General features: G+C 39.1%; 1 long non-coding RNA gene across 2 annotated transcripts; it reads left to right on the top strand.

The window, feature by feature from the left end:
• The first annotated feature begins 936 nt into the window (after positions 1 to 936).
• On the top strand, positions 937 to 6,750 carry LOC106589618 (uncharacterized). Of its 2 annotated transcripts, none has more exons than XR_001324867.2 (3): positions 937 to 1,051; positions 5,800 to 6,069; positions 6,637 to 6,750. It is a non-coding gene; the product is annotated as an uncharacterized lncRNA (long non-coding RNA). The 2 variants fall into 2 exon arrangements; XR_001324868.2 differs by having other exon boundaries at positions 5,736 to 6,069.
• Positions 6,751 to 6,954: the final 204 nt, after the last annotated feature.

Here is a 6,954-nt window from a genome sequence, read left to right as displayed (position 1 = left end):
TGATATTTCATTTGTAATTTTTTGTAAAAATGGCTAAAAACCTGTTTTTGCTTTGTCATTATGGGGTAATGTGTGTAGATTGATGAGGCAAAAACGATTTAATCAATTTTAGAATAAGGCTGTAACGTAACAAAATGTGGAAAAATTCAAAGGGCCTGAATACTTTCCGAATGCACTGTATATATATTTCTTTCTTTCTTTCTTTATTTTTGCTAAACAGGTGGGGCTCAAAACTGCCCCACCTGCCCTAAATGACAGGTCGCCTCTGTCTGTATGCTTTCTTCTAATTGGCTCACTTGAAAAATGGATGTCAATCTCTATGACTTCCCTGGTAACCATCTTCTTAATAAGAGTAACAGAGCTGATAAGTTGACATTGCATTTACTAACTTTGTCAGAATAAACTATAGGGTTTCATAGTTTTGTTTTAATTGTTTCATTAAAGTGCTCTCTTTGATTAATCATTGTTTGTCTTGTAATGGAATATGATGTATAATTGAATGATCATGATGTAATTGTTTCATTGGATTTGATTATCTTTTGCGGAGTCTGCTCTGATTAAATGTCCTTCTGGAACTGTTTTGTCAAGATGGTACGAAGGAGAAAAACATGTGATTTTATAAACAGACGATGTAATTGTGCTCCAGTAAAATGTATTCATTTGCAATGAGTATGCACAAGATAATAGGCCTACTTTCATTTGTGACTTCTTCATTGTGTCAAAAAGAACCAGAATAAAATATTCATGATGACAAACTCAGACTCACTTTAACACCAAAACATGCTGTCACCCTGGATTGTTCTATGCAGTATTTTCTGTTCAGTAGTGTTCAGTCAACGCAAGAGCAAAATAATAAAGATAGTTCTGATGCAAATGGTGTCAGGCGGTAACATTTAGTCAAACAGGTAAAACCCGATCACACAACTGTCTTGTGAATGTGAGTCAGACACACACACACACTGCTGTTACTCTCCAGTTTCCTTATACACTGTCCAAGCTCCAACAAGGATAGAACACACTGAAGAGAGAAGAGGATTTCAAAACCAAGAAGGTAAGAACATTACACCTTTTTCTCTCTTCTGTCCCTTCTCTCTCTTCCTTTCTCCCATGTCTCATACACTACTGTAATTGAGGACCATAATGGAATTTCTTTGTTTATGATTAAAAACCAATGAGATTTAAAGAGGGAGGGACACTCCAAATGCCAGTGTCCCTCGCCAGATACAAGCCATCGTATTTGCTGTCATTGATAAGAATTGCAGAGCTCTAAACGATGGTGATACGATGTTACTCTAGCATCAAGGTTGTCACTTTGTTTTTTTTCCAATTGCTCACAAGCATTGGTCAATACTGAAGCCACTTTTTCAAAACTCTTCACAGTCTGCATTACCAACATGCATCTTGGCCAAACAGTTAATCTCACCTCCAAAACTCATTCAAACCACCAAAACATCTCATACATGTCTCAAAACAATCTCGGTCAACCAGAACACTGGCAACAACTCTCCCTCAGAAAGCATACATTGTCACTCATAACACACTGACCAAAAAAAAAAACACTAACAACAGGGAGCATTACATAAAATATGAACTTTTCTCTTTGAAGTTTGAATGATTTTTCACATAAAATCAGTATTTCATTATAGAATAAGAATAACACCTTTTCACTTTCTTGACTGTACTAAAGTATATGTAACAAGAATGAACCAGAAATGTGGCAATTTGCTTCAAAAGCCTTTATTATCTCTATATCTTTGCATATAGTAATTTACTTGTGAAAAATAAAAAGTTCACACAAAAAACTAATTCCTGAAATTCCAGGGCTGCAATAATAATAATAAAAAACATGTATTGTATAATCACTCATACTGTACAGTACTGTGAGGGTTCTAGTTCTCCCTTTCTCTTGCATTTGGCCACAAGTTCTCATCAACATCACATCTTACGTCTTCTCTGGCGATGCATCTTGGAAAGTATCTTCTGGAATGTCTACTCTAACCCTGGCAGTTTTCAGGAGAAGTGTCTCCACACCCCGCATTCATGGCGTCCAGTAAAGACATCTGGTCATGTGGATGGTGGTCATAAACCTTCCACCTCCACGCAAAGGAAAAACTATTCTAAGGGGTTTAGGAAAGGGGAGTATGGAGGCAGGAATAGTACTGACATCCTGGGATGTGCAGCAAACCAGTCTGTGACTGCAGCAGAGTGGTGGAATCCCACATTATCCCACACAACAACGAAGGTAGGGGAGTTTATTGCCCCTCTTTCCTCCGCTGGCAAAAGTCAATTATGTAGGTCATCCAGAAAAGAAATTAGCTTCTGTATTGTAGGGGCCAATGAGTGGTTTGTGTAACAGCAAACCATCGTTGGACAGTGCTGCACACATTGTGATGTTAGCTCCTCTCTGGCCTGGGATATCCACGGTTGCCCTCTATCCAATCACATTTCTTCCCCGCGACGTGTTTGTGCTAGGTTGAATCCAGCTTCATCCACAAAGATGAATGTATGTGCAGTTTGCCTGGCTTCCATCTCCATTACTCTCTAAAATACAGTAAATCCAGTTTTACAGCACTTACATTATGCATAGCTGTGTATGTACCCTGTTTTTTATTTCACCTTTATTTAACCTGGTAGGCCATTTGAGAACAAGTTCTCATTTACAACTGCGACCTGGTCAAGATAAAGCAAAGCAGTGCGACAAAAACAACAACACAGAGTTACACATGGGATAAACAAACGTACAGTCAATAACACAATAGAAAAATCTATATACAGTGTGTGCAAATGAGGTAAGATTAGGGAGGTAAGGTAATAAATAGGCCATAGAGGTGAAAATACAATTTAGCATTAACACTGGAGTGATAGATGTGCAGATGATGATGTGCAGATGATGTGCGAGTAGAGATACTGGGGTGCAAAAGAGCAAAAAAATCAAAAAATTACAATATGGGGATGAGGTAGTTTGGGTGTGCTATTTACAGATGGGCTGTGTACAGGTACAGTGATCGGTAAGCTGCTCTGACAGCTGATGCTTAAAGCTAGAGAGGGAGATATAAGTCTCCAGCTTCAGTGATTTTTGCAATTAGTTCCAGTCATTGGCAGCAGAGAACTGGAAGGAAAGGCGGCCAAAGGAGGTGTTGGCTTTGCGGATGATCAGTGAAATATACCTGCTGGAGCGCATGCTAATGGGTGGGTGTTGCTATGGTGACCAGTGAGCTAAGATAAGGCGGGGCATTACCTAGCAAAGACTTAGATGACCTGGAGCCAGTGGGTTTGGCGACGAATATGTAGCGAGGGCCAGCCAATGAGAGCATACAGGAGCTTACAGGTTGCAGCAGTGGGTGGTATCGATGGCGATTATGATATCGTTTAGGACCTTGAGAGTGGCTGAGGTACACCCGTGACCAGCTCGGAAACGGAGAAGGTACGGTGGGATTCGAAATGGTCGGTGATCTGTCTGTTAACTTGGCTTTCGAAGATTTTAGAAAGGTAGGGCAGGATGGATATAGGTCTATAAGAGTTTGGGTCTAGAGTGTCTCCCCCTTGGAAGAGGGGGATGACCATGGCAGCTTTCCAATCTTTGGGGATCTCAGACGATACGAAAGAGAGGTTGAACAGGCTAGTATTAGGGGTTATTTGGTCACAATCCCTGGTTTGGTTATTGAACAGATATCTTACCTGGACATATTGATACTGGAGTTCTTTCACACGTTCACCGTTTCTCTCAAAGAGTACACTGTACAACTGCTTCATCCTTATTTTATGTTTCTCTAGGACTCTGGCAATTGTCGTTGTGCTGACCGTATTCACATTCCCAGAAGTGATGTCTGCCAGCATTCTGTCCCGAATTTCCCGCAGTTTTATTGCATTATTGCCAATTATCATGTCATCAATGGCAATTTCCTGCATATCTGATAATATTCTGCCTCTCCCTCCTGTGGGAGGCAACCTTTGGATCCTACTGAAAAACACAAAACAATCAATATATTTCAAAATGTCAGTACATGTAAAAATGTGAACATGCTGTATTTTACTGTAATATGTAGTTCAATTATCATTGAAGGATGCACATCTCACCTGTTGTTTTGCCGGAAAATTTGTACTATTGATGCAACTGTTGAACGCTGCAGATTTGGTTGCACCCTTAAACCGGCCTCTCTCAAAGAGTAACCATGGTTTACAACATGGTCAATAATTGTGGCCCTTGTCTCATCAGAGACCACCGCTCTTGGTCTTCCTCTCCTTTGTCCTCCATGCATTCTCCCTCTCCCTGACACTCTTCTTTCCCCACCAACCTGTCTTCCTTGATCCATGTTTCCAAACTAAATCATTCCGAAGATGTCCTCTATCGTCTGTTTGGTAACGAGACTAAAAACAGGACACTTGGGTAGGCTTTCAGCTGAAATTGCAATCAGCTGTGTTAGGAATGATTCATTATTCTGCTGGATTTTCTATATGTTTCAATCTGGTTACTGCAGAAATGCATGACATTTTCTATCATTCTGTATTGAATGTGTTTTTAACAATTTTGGAAACAGTGTGTTAGCATTTGAAAATGTGCTGCAAATATATCATTTTTCAGGTGGTGGACAATGAATGAGAAAAGAGTTCGGAGAGCGTGGTCATTGAATGCATTTTGTGTGAAAGCAATGAAAAAAAATTCACAGTTTGGTCCACATACACTTCTGTTTCGTTGACTGTGTGAAGAGTTTTGACAATGTGACTTCAGTTTTGACCAATGCATGTTAGCAAATAAAAAAAACTGTAATGTCTGATAAAACCAGCGGAAAGGAATTGCTTCCAATAGTTAAAACAAGGAGGATGTATTCATTACATTTAAGAAGTATTGTCAATCTGTCAAATGGATCTTGAACAATGGGACTTAAGAAGATAAGGTGTTGATGGTTGATGGCACTCTTTATTTTGGAGTTTCAGTGTGAGAGTTTTTCTTATCATCTTTGGATTAACATATTTATAGGTAACACATTACTTGATATATGGGATGAAATGATGTATTGTGTTAGGTGTATACGTTGTAATCATCTCTGTGCGAAACCCTCACAATTAAAAAGTGTTGTTGTTGTTCTTCAGTGTGTTCTGTTGTCGTCACCTCCACATCCTGCTCCTCCTGTCTCATACCCTGAGGCATAGTAACTTAAACAAAGAAATGCCAGCACTCACAGGAATTCCTTCCAATGACATAATAGTTGCACATCTGGTTTAGTGACTTAGTCAGGAATGTCACTGGTGTATTAAGTATGCAAATCAACGGTGAGAGGGAAAATGGTTGCAAAACAGTCAACTGGATGCAACGACCAGAAGTTGAGTCATACTGTATAAAACAATGTATTTAGCTGCTCATTGTAAACTCATAAAAACACATATGGCAGTGTTATGACATGGCTCCTGTGGTCTTTTTAGACAAGGCTCTCATTTGTTCACCAGTATGACAATGATCATTTAAGTCACCTACTGTATATAACACAATGTCATACCCAGTAACGCTTGGAAGTCTTTCTCTTTTCAGAGAGTATGGGTAGGTCACATTCTTCATTTTATACTCCTCCCTGATTTTCTGTGAGATTTCTTTCAACGTTAATATTTGACAAGAGTTAGTTAATTAACTATAGTGAATCACTAAACTTGAAATCTTTCTTATTCCCTCTTTCTTACATTGAATCAATGAAATGATAAAACTCACATATCAGCTTTTTACCCTTTCTCTCTCTCTCCAGACACCAGAACAGAATCTACTTCTTCCATTTTGTTCAACCAGCTTTCTTTTTGCTCATCCTTCAGTGAGCCTCTGCATTCTGTTCATCATGGGAAAAGGAGCCAGTGACTTTGATTGGCAAGAGAAGCACCCAGACACCACACAGTCCCAACCAGAGAAGAGACAACCCAACACAGACTCAGACAAACACCGCTCAGGCTCTGACTCAGGAGAGAACGGCTGTAAGAAGTGCTGCATCAGGACCAGGAACTGTATCATGAGTCCTGAGTGTGGCCGTGCACTACACATCTCCCAGGTCATCGCAATGTGTGGCATGTGCATTGGCATGTGGACATGTAAGTTCTTGTCCATTAGTGTTCTGTATTTTGTTATGTTCTATGTTTTGTGTGAACCCCAGGAAGAATAGGTGCTGCTTTTTCAAGTGCTAATGGGGAACCTAAAAATAAAAAGAAGTTGAATTAAATTAGGTTCGTCTTTATTTTGTCAGGATAGACAACTCAGTAACAATTGTAAATGTATAATGTGTAGAACTGTCCCTCTATTGCCCCTTCTATCCATGGTATGTTTTCCACCTTGAAACGAAGAAAGGAACAATTTATTGGGTACATGCTGTGATTTATATCCGAAAATAGCTTGACAGACCTTGACAGACAAGTGAAAATGTGTTTAAATTGTGTTCTTTCTCTGAGATGAAATTCCACCCACATGCTATTATTTATTCCATCTGAACTAAAGACAGAGTACAATGTCATTCCCATCTAATGTAAAGGCAAGCTGTCTACTTTTCACTCGACTCACACCACTTAATGTCCATTACGCCACTAGTAGCAGCTACAAGAATGTGGATTCATTCTCGTACTTTTCAGAAGGTTGATTTTACATTTGTTTCTTATCTTTTACAGAGTCCAACCATCTTTTCTCAAAGGACAACCATTTGATATATTCGCCAAGACCACAGAGAGAGAAACACATCAATGCTTTGACATACATTAAATAAGAGTATGTAAGCAAAGGAATACATTTCTCCTCTCATGTTTTCCTTGGAATCTCAACCACCACCAACACAAACAATACAGAAGTGAAACAAAATTAACCTTTCATACTCTTCATTGTCCTTGGATATAATTGTGTAAAGTATTCTAAGCTATTGTACATTCTCCACTGTGCGGTGTTCTGTAAACTATATATTTCCTATTTTCTCTAAATATTTCTTAGTGTTT

The sequence above is a fragment of the Salmo salar genome, chromosome ssa28 (genome assembly GCF_905237065.1).
Source record: "Salmo salar chromosome ssa28, Ssal_v3.1, whole genome shotgun sequence".
Lineage (NCBI taxonomy): Eukaryota > Metazoa > Chordata > Actinopteri > Salmoniformes > Salmonidae > Salmo > Salmo salar.
Note: the sequence above shows the minus strand (reverse complement) of the source record. Positions and strands in the feature narration are given on the sequence as shown.